Here is a 15,321-nt window from a genome sequence, read left to right on the forward strand (position 1 = left end):
GAGTCAGATGCTTTAAACTGGAATGTAGGATATGCCATTTGATGTTAAAGAAAAGGATTGCTTTAATCATATACTTTTCAAAGCTATGCGATAGAGTTGAAAATGAAGTCTTTTAAAATATGTACTTTCATTTTTTAAAAAGCAGTTCTGAAACCATGTTATTTGGAATGAAGACCTTGAGCTGGAGATGAATTTCCTTAAAACTTACTTCTTGAGCTTTATCATTACATCCCCACGTAAATGAGGAAATTAGACCTCAAAATGATCTTGCGTATAATACACACACACGCACACACACACACACACACACACACATAGCCCAATTTTAGTGTTCATATTTCTATGGCATTCTCTGTTTCAGAATTAATTAAAAATAAAATCTTGGAGAGTTAAGTTCTGCTGTTTTGTGCCCCATATGATAACTACAAATTGAAAAATCATTAAATATGTGAAGCTGGGTTAACTTCTTAAAGTACAATTTTAAAATAAAGAGAGGGAAAAATACACCCCGCCCACACACACAGACATTTAAGTTTTGGGGGCCAGATTTACTCTCCTCAGTCACAGACACAGCTGGACAGTTGCAGATCTTCGTGGCTGGAACAAGCCAGCCCACAAGGGTTACTGTAGCTCATAGCAAATCTGACTTTCTCCCTGCAGGAAGATCCAGAAATAGAGCCCAGAAGGTAGATAGCATGTTTTCATGGTTTCTTCTCTTAAATTCCTATTAGGTAGCTCACTCCTCGCTTGGACAGAGTAAAGAGGTGGGTAGAGCCGGGAAATACTCTTTCCGTATTTTTCCCTCATGCGAAAACATGAAGAGCTTGTGTGTGTGTGTGTGTGTGTGTGTGTGTGCGCGCGCGCATGTGTGTGTTACATTGCCTAACTCTATTGTGTAATACATATTTTTGTTTAATCTCTCTCTATACACATTATATACATATACATGTGTATGTATATACATACATACCCACATGTATTTTTTCTTTAATGTTTATTTAAGTATGTTTAAAAGGTATATACATACACACGTATACTCCTTATGAGAAAGAAAGAGGATCAAAGAGAATAAACAGAAAATAGAAGGAAATTTTTCAATTGTTTCAAGTTTCAAAGTAAAAAGTTAGAATAGTCATGAGAGTTTAGGAACATCAGCTAATTTGCTGAAGATAAATTACCATCATCATTTCTATTTACCTTGAACTTTTAATGTTAGGATTAATATTATTGTCATAATATGTCACCAAAGTCACGAAGAACTTAAATATTGATCATGACATCATTTTTTAGAAAGTTAGGCAAGTATGAGTTCCCCCAAGAAGCACATTTTGCCTTTTCATATAGAATAAGATCCATTTTTACATAACAATTATTTGTTTTTGGTTTGTTTTCCATGTTTTTTTTTTTTCCAGAAAGAATCAGGGTGGCATTATGTTATAAATTCTTCTATTTATATGCTTGATTGTGCTCTCAGAATCCAGAGGCATAAAGTCTCCAGTGAATAAATATCTGTTTCCTTACTTAAAGGTCAGAAATTCCATTTGTATTATCCATCATGTAAATGTTTTCAAAAACACTGGTAGCTTTAGTGTTGTATATACTTCATGAAAAATATATAAACCAAGGCATTCACAGCATTTTTATATGAGGACTTTAAAAATCCAGGAATACGATTATGTTAATTTTCTTTTGGATTTTTTCTGAGAAGTAGCTTGAAATAATAATTTACATATAAAGTTTTTGTTTATTATTAACTTTTTCATTACATATCTTTTCCCTGTTTTCATTCTCTGGAAAGGATATAGGATGTCAACATAAATTGAAGATGTGACTATAGATTGCTTTAGACAAAGTATCTGTGCTTTGTGTTTAATAAGACTACAGAATAAAAGAAGAAATGTTATTTATGATCATCCTGACAATTGAAACATAAAGAATGCTGTTAAATACCACTGACTCTCATGTTCACTTTTAATTATCTTTTGAATTCTAGTTGAAATCATTTGCTCTGTGTTATGATACAAATAGGACAAGCTTATAAAATAGAAGGATTCTTTATAACTATTGATAGATCCCATAATTCTATTTATGCCTGTTTTAGGCATTTTTAATTTTAAGAAATTTGTTAACTTGTGCTTATCTTTCCATACACATTACTGGTATTTAATGAAAGATTTCTGTAACTAAAATGGTACATAACTTTCTTTTTTTAACTTAAAAAAATTTTTTTAATGTTTATTTATTATTGAGAGACAGGGAGGGAGTGTGAGTGGGGGAGGGGCAGAGAGAGGGAGACACAGAATCCAAAGCAGGCTCCAGGCTCTGCTCTGAGCTGTCAGCCCAGAGCCCTGACACGGGGCTCGGACTCATAAACTGTGAGATCATGACCTGAGCCAGTCAGAGGATCAACTGACTGAGCCACCCAGGCGCCCCGGTCCATAACTTTCTTGAAGAATTTACATGACATTATAACATTATTTGTTTATTCTTATTTCCAATAACTTTTGTTACTGGAATAGTAATAGGTTTGCCTTTATTGAACCTCAGGAAAAATAAAGCTTTTCTAAAAACAGCTCTTTGATCTATTTAAATTTTAGCTAAGTAAATAGGTGATCAAAGAGTGTCCTTATTGTCTCTAATATCATTGTGTTGGATGTGTATGTTGGGGTAGGTGGGAGCGTGGAATTTGTATTCTTTTTTCTTTGTCTCTTTCAGTGGATTAGGCTATAGCCTTGATGTCCACTGCAGGCAGCAAAAGGGCTCACCACTGTGTTCCCTTTCTCGTTCAACCAGCCTGGCTGCCTGTGCTCCCGGGCAGAGGAGGAAGCCTCTTCTGTCTCCATGACAACCGTGTGTCCTCCGGGAAGCTGCTGGTAGCTAAAGACCTTCTGAGAGCTGGGGGAGGGGCCGTTTCTGAGGAAATTCTCACCTCATTTTCCCTCTTTCCCGAGTAATTTGCTTAATTGTGTCTCTTTTTTATTGTGTTTCTACATAATGCTGATACCCAAAAGCCACACACCCAAAACCTTATTTTATAAAACAAAAATGCCCACATAACAAGGATTTTTCTAGCATCTGCTACATAGTTTCACATCCCCCTCACTCCTTTTGTGTTAACTTTAACTTTGTTTCTATTTTCTCCAATTCCCTGAAATGATTTAAATGTTAATGATCATTGGAAAGCCAGACACTGCCTGAACTTGGGAATACTGTTGATCTTATACATTATGAATATTTGAAAGGAAAAAATGTTCTTTTTTTACCTTTTTTAAAAACAGCCTTACTAGCATAATTGCAAGTTGTAGCCCCCCATAAAAAAAAAACTGTTTTACATGAGAAAACACAGATGTATGTCATACATTATACAAACCTAAATTTAACAAATTCATTAGGAAGTGTGTATTTGATTTACATTTCCTATAAATTCTCAGCAACATTTAACATACATATTTATTCCTTAAAAAAGGTCTGTTCATAGAAAATAAGATTCCACCCCCGCCCCCTGGCCCCGTGGTGATAGCTGGTAATGGTATAACCAATGAGCTGGTACCACCATTATCTTTCCTCTGTTCTTTATATTTTGTCTCTCAACAGTCTTACAGTTTTGTGGTTTTCAAGTAGCATCTTGAATCAAATGAGTTATAATTGTATCATAATTGTCCCGGACCCTTCTTTAGTAGGGTGCAGTAGCTTTATGCAGAATGAGTTTACATAAGCTGGAACTACGTTTCCCAGAATGCCCCTTTTCACATGGCTTTGTCTCATCATTGCGCAAGAGCCAAACAGAAAGCTGCCATATTACTTTGCTCTGAAGGTGCTGTGTGGCATGGAGCAAGGGGCCAAATTGCACCTGTTGCCGGTCATCATGCAGGCGTAGAGTAGCGCTAGGGCCTTGGCTCCTTCAGTCCCTGGCAGGTCTCCTTTTTCACCTTCTCCAGGCCCTGGACCAGGCCGATTGTGCATCTCTGTGTGGCAGGGTGCCTGCGTCTCCCACACCTCACCCACCGTCTGCAGCCTCTCTTTTGGCTTCTCCAAATCCTGGGACAGGTGCGTGTGCAGGAGAAATTTGACCAAATTTAAAAAGAGAAATAGACAAATCCATAATTGCATACGAGAGTTTACAATAATTTTCTCTGTAACTAATAGAATAGGCAATCAAAAACTCGGTAAAAACAGAGATGATTAAACACTATGTAGATCACTACCTTATAAGAGCAGAATCAACAATAGCGGAATAGACCTTGTTTTCAAATATATATAGAACATTTACTGAAAATGACTATAGTTGGCCTTCCAACAACTCAAGGCTTTGGGTCACCCCTCTCACCCCCAGCCAATCTGTGTGTAACTTTGACTCCTCCCAAACTTAACTGCCTATAGCCTACTGTTGATTAGAAGCCTTACTGATAACATAAACTCCCCATTAATACATATTTATGGGTTATATGTATTATGCACTGTGTTCTTATAATTAAGCTAGAGAAAAAAATGGTATTAAGAAAATCATAAGGAAGAGAAATGCCTTTGTATATAGTACTGTGCTGTATTTCGGGAGAAAACAATGCATATAGGTGGACTCACACAGTTCAAACCTGTGTTCAAGGGTCAACTGTATATGCCATTTATAAAGCAAGGCTCAACCAAGCTTCATTTTGCTTATTTAGAAATTTGTATTTTATTGTGTTAAGAATAATTAATATGAAATTTGCATACTTAACAAGTTTTTAAGTGTATGATACATTATGGTGGTCTATAGGTACAGAGTTATACAGCAGATCGCTAGCGTTTAACTGAAACCATGCCTGTTCATTAGTAACTCCTCATTTCCCTCCACCCTCAGACCCTGGCAACCACCATTCCAATCTTTGAATCTATGAATTTGATTGTTTTTATATACCTCATATAAGTGGAATTATGCAGTATTTGTCTTTCCGTGACTGGCTTTATTTCATTTAGCATGATGTGCTCAAGGTTCACCCATGGTGCCTCACACTGCAGAACCTCATGCCTGGATAGAACACCACTGCATGAATGTAGCACATTTTCTCTATCCATTCATCTGTTGATGGACATCTGGGTTGTTTGCACAATTTGGCTATATTGAATAGTGCTGCACTGAAAATGGCAGTGCTAGTATCTTTAAGATCCTGCTTTAAATTCTATGGGTAAATTGACAGAAGTGGGCTTGATGGATCATATGGCCATTCTACTTTTAATATTCTGAGGAATCTTCATACTGTTTTCTATAGCAACTGCTCCATTTTGCATTCCCACCAACACTGTGTAGGAGTTCCCGTGTCTCTCTGTTCACCAATACTTGCCTTCTTGGATGTATAGATTAATGTTTTTCATCAAATGTGGGAAGTTTGCAGCCATTGTTTCTTCAAATAAGTTTTCTTTTCTTTTCCTATTTCCTCTCTCCTTTTCACCCTGCCATTACATGTATGCTGGTGTGCTTAATGATGCCTCACATTTTTCTTCATTTTTCTCTCTGTTCTTTAGTTTGTGCAGTTGCTATTGATTTTTCATTAATTTTGCTGACTTTTTTGTTCTACCAATTCAAATTCACTGCTGAACCCCTCAAATAAATTTTTCAGTGTAGTTTTTGTGCCTTTCAACTCTAGAATTTCTGGTCCCTCCTACCTTTTGAACTTGTTGTTATTGTTTGTTTCATTGCTTGTTTTTTAATTTTTAAAATTTGTTATTTGGCTGTATGAGGTTTGTAAAGTCTGTTTCCTCTGTAGTGTGTGGTCTCTGACTTTCCTGCTCAGATTGTCTTCCCTTATTTTTCTCTCTTAGCCTGGATACCTTGGTGTTGCTGTTGGGTCAGCATCAACTGCTTATTAGTCAAAGGTTGTAATTAAGCCCTCTTATCTGGTTCAAGTTTTGCTCTTTGCCATTGAATGTGTATGTGGCTTGGACGCTGTTGTCCCAGTTCAGGGGGTTTGGGGGTTTGGCCTCATGTTCAAACAGGGACTCGTAGCATGGAGTTGTTCTCCGCTCCTGAGGGAGTACAACCTTGGACATGCAAACAGTCTTTCAACTGCCAGGAATGATTCTGAATTTATTTTTAGTCTTGGCCTCCTATAAGTTGCCCTTGGGTTCGAATAACTTATTGTTCAGTATTTGGCCAGGGGTTGTGTTTAAAAACCCTTATGCAAGTGAACCTTTTGTCCTGTGTTGATGAGTTTGTGTGCATTTTGGGGAGTTCTTTAATGTGTGTCTCATGTCTTGTTCTGATTTCTCCTGAATGGCTGAAAACCTGTGTATGCATATAGCCTTCTTGACCACAGAATTGGCCGTGACCTTAAGAGGGTTCTTTTTGGCCTTCTCTTTCCTTGGTTTACTCTATTAAACTTCTGGCTGTTCTGTTTGTAACATGGAGCTACTAACATCCTCTTAATAGATGTCCACCAAGTTATCTATTTTTTTAAATACCTATTGTTTTCTATAACATTCTTAGACATGGAGTTCTGCACTTTCTGTTCCAAATAAAGCAAACCCCTCAGAAATGTTCCAGAGCTCTTTGTGTCCTATGTCCTTCCTTTTCCTCTGGACAGAATTCCCACACTACTGCAACTGAATTGGAGGCAGATTCCTGCTTTTCCCAAGGTGACACTCTGCTTGAGGAGTGCACACTCTATGGTGAGTGGCAGCCCCTAGTGTAGACTTGCCCCTCCTGGAGAGGAAACTCTGCCCTATGAATAAGCTGTAGTGGGGGCTGTTGGGATGCCCATATTTTTGGCCTGCCATGCAAGGAGTAGCACTTCTACTCTGCAGATGGGGCTGGGTTAGGGAATAACTATTTCAGTCCTCTCAGGCCTATTTGGGATAGAATTTCTGCCGTATGTGGCTGGGGATGGGAATGGGGATGAAGATGAGAAATGAAGGCAGCTTATTCCTTCTTTGAGCACTGGGGCAGAGTCAGTCCTGCATTCTTGGAGCACCTAGGATAAAGCTTTTGTAACATGGAACTGTGGCTCACATGCCACAGACCCTCACTTTTCTCACTGATATTTAGTGGTTTTTCTTGAAGAAATGTTTCTCTATTCACTATGTACTCTTAAGACAATTTCCAGAACTTATGTAATTGTTGTTAATAATTCTCACCACTTAAATAGTTGCGCTTGTAAGAGGGTCCTTTGAGTTTCTTACCTTGCCATTCTAAAAGATGCATCTATTTTGCACTTTTAATATACTGTTGGATTTAATATACTGCTGGATGGATATATATATATGTACCCATATATATATTTATATATCTATCCATATCTATCTATATCTATATCTATCTATCTATCTATCTATCTATCTATCTATCTATCTATCTATCATTTGTGTACAATTGTATTTTTCTTTCTGCTACTGTCCTTGTTGAGGTTTTGTATCAAGGTTTGGTTTAGCTTCTAGGATGGGTTTGGGCATGTTTTTTTCGGTTTCTAATCTGTGGAAGAGTTTGTATATGATTATCTTTAACCTGAAATTTATTTACAATTTGAACCATATGTGTCTAGTCTCTTGTATGTTGCGGGGGGTGGGGGTGGGGCGGTGGGGCATGATTTTAACTATTAATTAAATTTCTTAAAAATTATAAATTTTATAAAAAATTTGTTACTTTTTTATTTTCAATGTTGGTGTGCTAATTTTCTTAGAATGTATTTATTTTGCTTGTTTTTAAAAAACTTCTGACGTAAAGCAGTCTATTATTGCATTCTATTCTATTATTATTTTTAATCTCAGCAATACCTTTAATTTATATTCCTCATATTGCTTACCTTCTTGGTCAGTCTGCCAGAGATTTAAATATAGGTAGGTAGGTAGGTGGTAGGTAGATTAAAAAACTTAATGAAATTTAAAAAAATGTAATAGAATGAACAAAGAACGAGGCAAGAATATGTGATGGGAAAAGTCTCTTCAACAAATGATGTTGAGAAAATTGGACACTTATATGCAAAAGGATGAAAGTGGACCACCTTTTTACACTATACACAAAAATAAACTCAAAATGTATTAAAGACCTAAATATGAGACCTGAAACCATAAAATCCTAGAAGAGAGCATAGGCAGTAATTTCTCTGACATTGGCCATAGCAGCATTATTCTAGATATGTCTCCTAAGGCAAGGGAAACAAAAGGAAAAATAAACTATTGGGACTACATCAAATAAAAAGATTTTGCACAGCAAAGGAAACAACCAACAAAAGTAAAAGACAACCTACTGAATAGGAGAATATATTTGTAAATGATATATCCAATAAGGGGTTAATATCTAAAATAAATAAAGAATTTATACAACTCAACACCAAAAAAACAAATAATTCAATTAAAAAATTGGCAGAAGAAATGAACAGACATTTCTCCAAAGAAGATACACAGATGGCCAACAGACACATGAAAAGATGCTCAATATCACTAATCCTCAGGGAAATGCAAATCAGAACTACAATGAGATATCACCTCACACCTATTAAAATGGCTAAAATTAACAACTCAGGCAACAATAGATGTTAGTGAAGATGTGGGGAAAGAGGAATCCTCATTTTATTTCTTTTGTTCATTTCTGTTGATCTTCAAGTTCCTTGTCATTTTCTTCTAACATTTTTAATATCCTAGGTTAGATTATGATATCAGATATTGCATTTTTCAATTCTCAAATTTTCTTTTGATTCATTTTATAGTTTCTATTTTTTCTTCTGATATTTCCTCTGTTCCTTCATTATGGGCATATATTCTTTTACAATCCTTGAGTATAACTAAATCACTTTGGAATTCTTGCCTGTTAAATCTAACATTTGGGGCTCTATTGTTTGCCTTTTGTTTTGAATATTGTTAAAGATATCTTGCAGATTCTCTGTCTTCTCTTCTGTTCCTCTAAAAAATATTGGTTGAACTTAACTCCAGACTCTATATTCTTGCAGTGGATCTTAAGCCTTAGCAATGACTACTTTAAATGTACCCCACACATGCAAAGTTCAAGAATCAGCCAAAGAATTCAGTTTATATGCTAAATTTGGGGCTTCCCATCTGTGGTTCTATAACTCTTCAGCTGCTGTGATTGTTTTAAACTCTGTCCTCTGATTTCTTAACAAGTATAGCTGCAGATTTTTTTTATATGAATTTCAGCTCTGTACTGACTGGTCCTGAACTCAGACAAAAGCCATAATAAAGAGAAAGCTTATCTAGTGCCATTTCTTTTCCAGTTTTCTGGCTTTTGGGGGTTACTCTCTAGTGCCTAAAGATAATTGTATTTTGATCAGGATTTATAGTTATTACCTATCAGAGCATTGGTCTGATATTAGCTCCCTCACCATTTTCCAGGACAGGAAACTAGAAGTACATTTTTAAGCCCCTAAATATTCCAAAAGTTAGATACCTAATTTCACTGCATGCCAGTCACAGAACATAGTGTTCTCTGCTTGAGTCCAATTCTATGACATTTTTGACACTTGCCTTTTGGCCTTTCATTTAATGCATTTTAATAAATGCAACATGCACATTTGAAAAAAATCATGCGACTTTTTCAGAATTGCAGAGTTTTTGTGTGTCTAATAGGTGAAGCTATTAATTGTAATCAAAGTTTACATATTCTTTTAGGTTTTTCTATCCATTTGAGCTGTCAATTATTCAAGGAAGTATGTTAAAATCTTTCTTGTGTGATAGATTTGTCTATTTATTCTTGTGATTGAATAGATTTTTTTCATGTGTATTTTAAAGATAAGCTTCATAGGTGTATCCAGTTTAAAATAGTTATATCGTGGTGTTTTAAACCTATTTTGACTCTAATAATAAAAATATGTAAGTATTCATTTTGTTAGTCTTTGTCTGGTATTTTTCCAATCCTGTTACTTTTTAACTTTTCTGATTTAGGTTTATTTATTTTAGATAGCTGCAATGTAAAAATCAACTGTATTTGCCTTTTAACTGAACAGTTCAATGTATTTGCTAGTAATTACTGAGATATTATTGATATGTTTTTATAGTTATCACTAATGCCATGGTGTTACATTGGATTATATGTTGGAGTTGTTCTCCAGAGTGTACCATTTTCCTAATACAGTGCGATTTTTCCCGTAGAGTTGTGTAACATAGTCATTCTGGATGTCAAGTTCTAAGATGCAATGATTAAAAGATTGTATCTAGAACCGGATTTCCTGGATCAATATCCCTATTGTTCTTCTTTCTAGCAATGGATTCTGGGCAAGTTAAGAGTATTCCATGTCTCAGTTTCTTCATAGTTCTTATCTTAATGGGGATGATGTGAGGATTATCATGTGAGGTATTTGAAAAATGATTAGAACATAATAAGCACTCATAGCAGAATGACTGTTATTAATTTTCACCAGGTTATTTTGTACTTTTTTCTTATTTTTTCTATTTTTCTCTTCCTTCTTATACTTTTGAGTTTATTAAATGTCAAGGTATTTCATTTTTCTCCTGTACAGTTTTAATCATTTTGTTCTATTTCTTGTCTTTCTATGTATACCCTTGAAATTTTAGTAAGCATTCTAAGCAAAGGTAAAAGTTACTATCTTTATCATGCTGCTGAACAATAAAATTAGAATTCTTGAACTCTCAACAACAAATGTTTTCATTTCTTTTTATTCTTAAAGATATTTTGGAGGCACCCAGGTGGCTCAGTTAAGCGTCTGACTTTGGCTTAGGTTATCATCTTGCGATTCATGGGTTCAAGCCCCATGTCGGGCTCTGTGCTGACAGCTCAAGCCTGGAGCCTGCTTCAGATTCTGTGTCTCCCTCTCTCTCTGCCCCTCCCCTGCTCATACTCTGTCTGTCAACAATAAATAAATATAAAAAAAATTAATGATAAAAAAAGATATTTTTTCCTGGGCATATATTAATTTTAACAATAATTTGTGGCGTCCATTTTTACTATATACTTTTAAGATTTTTTTCTTATACTTTTTGTTCTGAAATTTTATTAAGATATTCCTGGATATGGTTTTCTTTTAATTAGGGTTTTTATGATTTTTGAATGTCAGGATTTGTGTCCATTTTCAATAATAAAGAATTTTTAGTCATTTTGTAATCAAATATTGCCTTCCCCCTAATATGTTAATTCTCCTTTTGGAATTGCAGGCATTTTACACCTTCTCACCTATACCAAAATTCTCTTAAGAGTTTCTTACATTTTAGCTTTTTGCCTTTGCTATTTTGCTTGTAAGTTTTTCAGATTCTCAGTCATGACTTCTCTCTTCAGTTCTAAGTAACCTGATATTTAAGTCTTGCACATTGTTTTAATTTCAGTCATTCTTTATTTCTAGAGAAGGCATAGTATGCTTCTTCAAGTATGTCTCATAATGTTTATTTCTTGCCATTATTCATATTTGAATCCCTCTTTTTAAAAGTTATTGAACATACTTATATCCTATATCCAAAAAATTTATGGATATGTTCTCCCTGTGTCATCTGGCAGCTTTGCTTCCTCATTGTTTGTTTTGTTATTTCTCTTATTGTGAGTTCATGTTTCTTGGACTTTGTTTGTGGGAAATCTTTGAGGCCTGGCTTGAGGTGTGTCTTTCAGAAAGGATTTCAGTTAATTTCTAATAGAAGCCTACAACCACTAGCAACTTGTGTCTACTTTAAATTGAATTTTTGGCTTCTACTATTTTGTACTAGACAAATAGTATAAATTTGGGCCATAAACCCAGGTGAATTCTAGGCCAATAGCTATGAGTCTCAAGAAAGACTTTTCTCCATGAACTCAGAACTAAGACAAGACAGAAAATGTGCTTGCTAAGTTGCTTTCCTATTTGCTTTTGTAATAATTGATTTTCAAAAATGCTCTTACTAAGTGTGTAGTTTTTTGAAAAAAAAAGTGTATAGATTTTTGTGTGTCTTGAATTTATTCGGGATCTCTGACTCATATTGGATTCAAATCTTTGTCTTCTATTTCTTGTACCTAGGCCTGTTGTTTTTTTCTTCTAAGAGAGAGAGAGAGAACTTGGAAGGGGAGGGGCAGAGGAAGAGGGAGAGAGAGACTTCCAAGCAGCCTCTGTGCTGTCCTTTCAGTTTCCACAGAGCTGGATATGGGGCTTGATCTCACAAAATTCTGTATCTAGGCAGTTTAAACCAAGCTCTAGGTCACTGGGATCAATAGAGGCCCACAGAGTATCATCTGACTTAGTGCTTACTTACCTTTGTCCATCAGCCCCAGGGACTTTCCCTTGCTTTCTTGTAAGCCCAGTTATACATTAAAAAGATCTTTTGACAATATTTTATCCTCCATTTTTAGATATTTTTGATAGGAGGGCTTTAGGGTAGTATTAGTGTATTATCAGTGTACTCATGAATTGTTTAAGAATATCTAGATTAAAATAGTGAGATAAAACCTGAGTCCCTAAGTCTGTTTTTATCTATGCAAAATATTTCTACTGAAGACAACTCATTAAATTGTTTCACTGATAGAGTTAATGAAATGAAGTTTTTTGTTTCAGTAGTTTTTGTTAGGTAAAAAACATTATTTGTAGGCATAGTTACTAGCTATATAGTATTTCCAAAATGTTTGTATATATTTCAACTGATTATAAAGGTGGACTGTCTGAATTTAGATGCTAATAAATATGTGAATTGTCCTCCACAAGGACTGAAAAAATTTATTAATATTATTATTTGGCACTTAAATATATTTGTGTGTTTCTGCAAGAATCAGTTCTACTAGCAATGTAACTGAATGCTGATAGTCACATACTCTGCTAGTCACTAAGGAAAGAAGGATGATGAAATTAATGAAACATGTCCTGTACATTGGATGTACTACAATCTATTAAGAAGAGATAAATACAGAGGAGTTAATACAGCACAGTTGAGCCACACCATCATGGATGCACATTAGGAAATCTGAGGAGAAATAATTCTACTTGAGGAACTCTGAGGAAGCTTCCTAAATGATGATTTTTCTTGAACCAGTTATTGAAAGATAAGCAAATATTTGCCGGCGGGGGGGGAGAGGGAAGGGTGTTTCAGGCAAAGACAGTAGGTGTGCAAGACAGGAGAGATGTCAAAACATTATGTAACCGGCGAGTGTGTGATTCTGAGATAAGGGACATGAGTTGTGGAGTGATGGCCAGTGATGGATGATAGCAATGGAATAGGTGAGGGGCAGATTAGGCAGGGATTTGTCTGTTCATTTGTTTCTACTCCATAATTGGAAGGGAAAATTGATTTTTCTGAGCAATGGGGTGCTGTCAGGTTTAGAAGGTTTTTGATATGTACTTCAGTATGTGAACTGGCTGAATTATGGAGAACAGAGAGATTCTAGAGAGAAGAAGAGAGAAGAAATATTGCTAACAAAAGAATCCATAGGCGTCAGTAACAACAAAAGTTTTTGAAAAGAATAAAATGTTTTAGATGTTATTGTAGGAAAATGATGTACAGGGGCAGCTGGGTGGCTCAGTTGGTTAATTGTCTGACTTCAGCTCAGGTCATGATGTCGCAGTTCGTGGGGTTGAGCCCCGTGTTGGGCTCTGTGCTGACAACTCAGAACCCGGAGCCTGCTTTGGATTCTGTGCCTCTTTCTCTGCTCCTCCTCCGCTTGCACTCTGTCTCTCTCTCTCTGTTTTTCTCAAAAATGAATAAACACTAAAAAAAAAAATTAAGAAAAGAAGAAAATTATGTGCATCTTTTATTCTTTTGTAATAACAACAGTACTCTAGATAATATAAGACTGAAGCCCTACTTAAAATTTTGTGGAAAATGTTAATTAATGGCAAAGAAGAAACAAATACACTTGTGGCTCTAGACAATGTTACAGTAAAACTCTAAAGTATTAGTCACTTTGTTTTAATCACTTTTGTTATATATCAGGTGTCGTCTTTTAGAAATCCGTAACACTGGGGTGCCTGGGTGGCTCAGTTGGTTAAGCTTCTGACTCTTGATTTCGGCTCAGGTCATTATCTCATGGTTCATGAGATCAAGCCCCATGTCAGCTCCATGCTGACAGCACAGAGCCTGCTTGGGATTATCTTCCTCTCATTCTGTCCCTACCCCCGCTTGTGCTCTCTCTCAAAATAAATAAACTAAAAAAAAAAAAACACTATAACACTGTAAAGAGGAAATAATATCCATCCTCTCAGTTATTTAAAGAATCCTTCACTTTGTGGTATAAAATTTTTGAAGACAAGAAAACTTTTTTCTTAATGGGGCTTAAGTGAAAGCCAAATGTGTTTCTGTCTATTTAAGGTTATGTAATCTTTTAAAGGTTTATTAGCAATTCATATTTTCTCATTATTACCCATATAGAAAAAATTACTCAGTTTGACTAGACAATTTGATTTTGAACACAGAATTTTAAAATTAGAGACCTACTATGAGAGACAACAGCCCCATTCAACAGAGGAGGAATCTGAGGGGCCAGAATTTGATCTGCCTGAATTGCATTGCTCATTTGGTACCAGAACTGATACTGAAAGACAAGTGTTAGAACACTTGGTCTGGTCTTTTTGGTATTTTCCATTTTTGCAAAAATGGTCAGTAAGAACGTTGTTTATGATTACTACTGAGAGGTTTGAAATGCACAAAAATGATTTTCATGTTATTTTACTGTATTCTAGTTATTTGAAAACTTGTAAATACCTAATTTACATAGCCATTATCTTTTCCCTGTAATATTTTTAAACTGGAATACCCATTTTTTTTCCTGCATGCATATGTTCTTCCCTTACTAAAGGGCAGCCATTGGTGGGTTTAAGTTTCTTTAATTTCATAGTTTAATATCTGTGTCTAAGTGGATTATTTCTAATGTATTATTTTAAACAGAATTCTGTCATGAAGTTCAATAACAGAACAGAAGGATTTTTCTTGTGGAATTAGTTATTAAAAAAAATCTATCAACTTACATTAACAGCTCTATATTCTGAACAGTATTTTCAGAATATCCTTTAGCTAGAGAAGTATATTTTTTAAAGTGTTTGTTTGTTTGTTTGTTTGTTTCAACTGAAGGCTCTTGTGACTATTTTGGAAGATGATCATTTAGATGCAATGTATATCAATTAATAGAATACTTGGTTAAGATTATATGATGGGATGCATAAAAAGGCTATGGGTTTTGCAAAGTAACACTTGACTTCTCTCTGGTATTGGCGAGCTCTGAAAATTGACTTTAGCAGAAAGGAGCCCATGAATTCCAATGAAGTCAGCTTATATCATTTGTATTGAGGAAATTATGAAATGCATATTTAAATTCACTTCATCTTCAAATAAATATGCCTTACAACTGGGATTTTCCACTGAGACTAAACATTTGGTTTTGACATGACATAAGTCCAAGGGCCCTGAAAAAAATAGTTAACGTAAATTCTCAATCAT

Source organism: Felis catus, chromosome C1 (assembly GCF_018350175.1).
Source record: "Felis catus isolate Fca126 chromosome C1, F.catus_Fca126_mat1.0, whole genome shotgun sequence".
In the NCBI taxonomy this organism is placed as follows: domain Eukaryota; kingdom Metazoa; phylum Chordata; class Mammalia; order Carnivora; family Felidae; genus Felis; species Felis catus.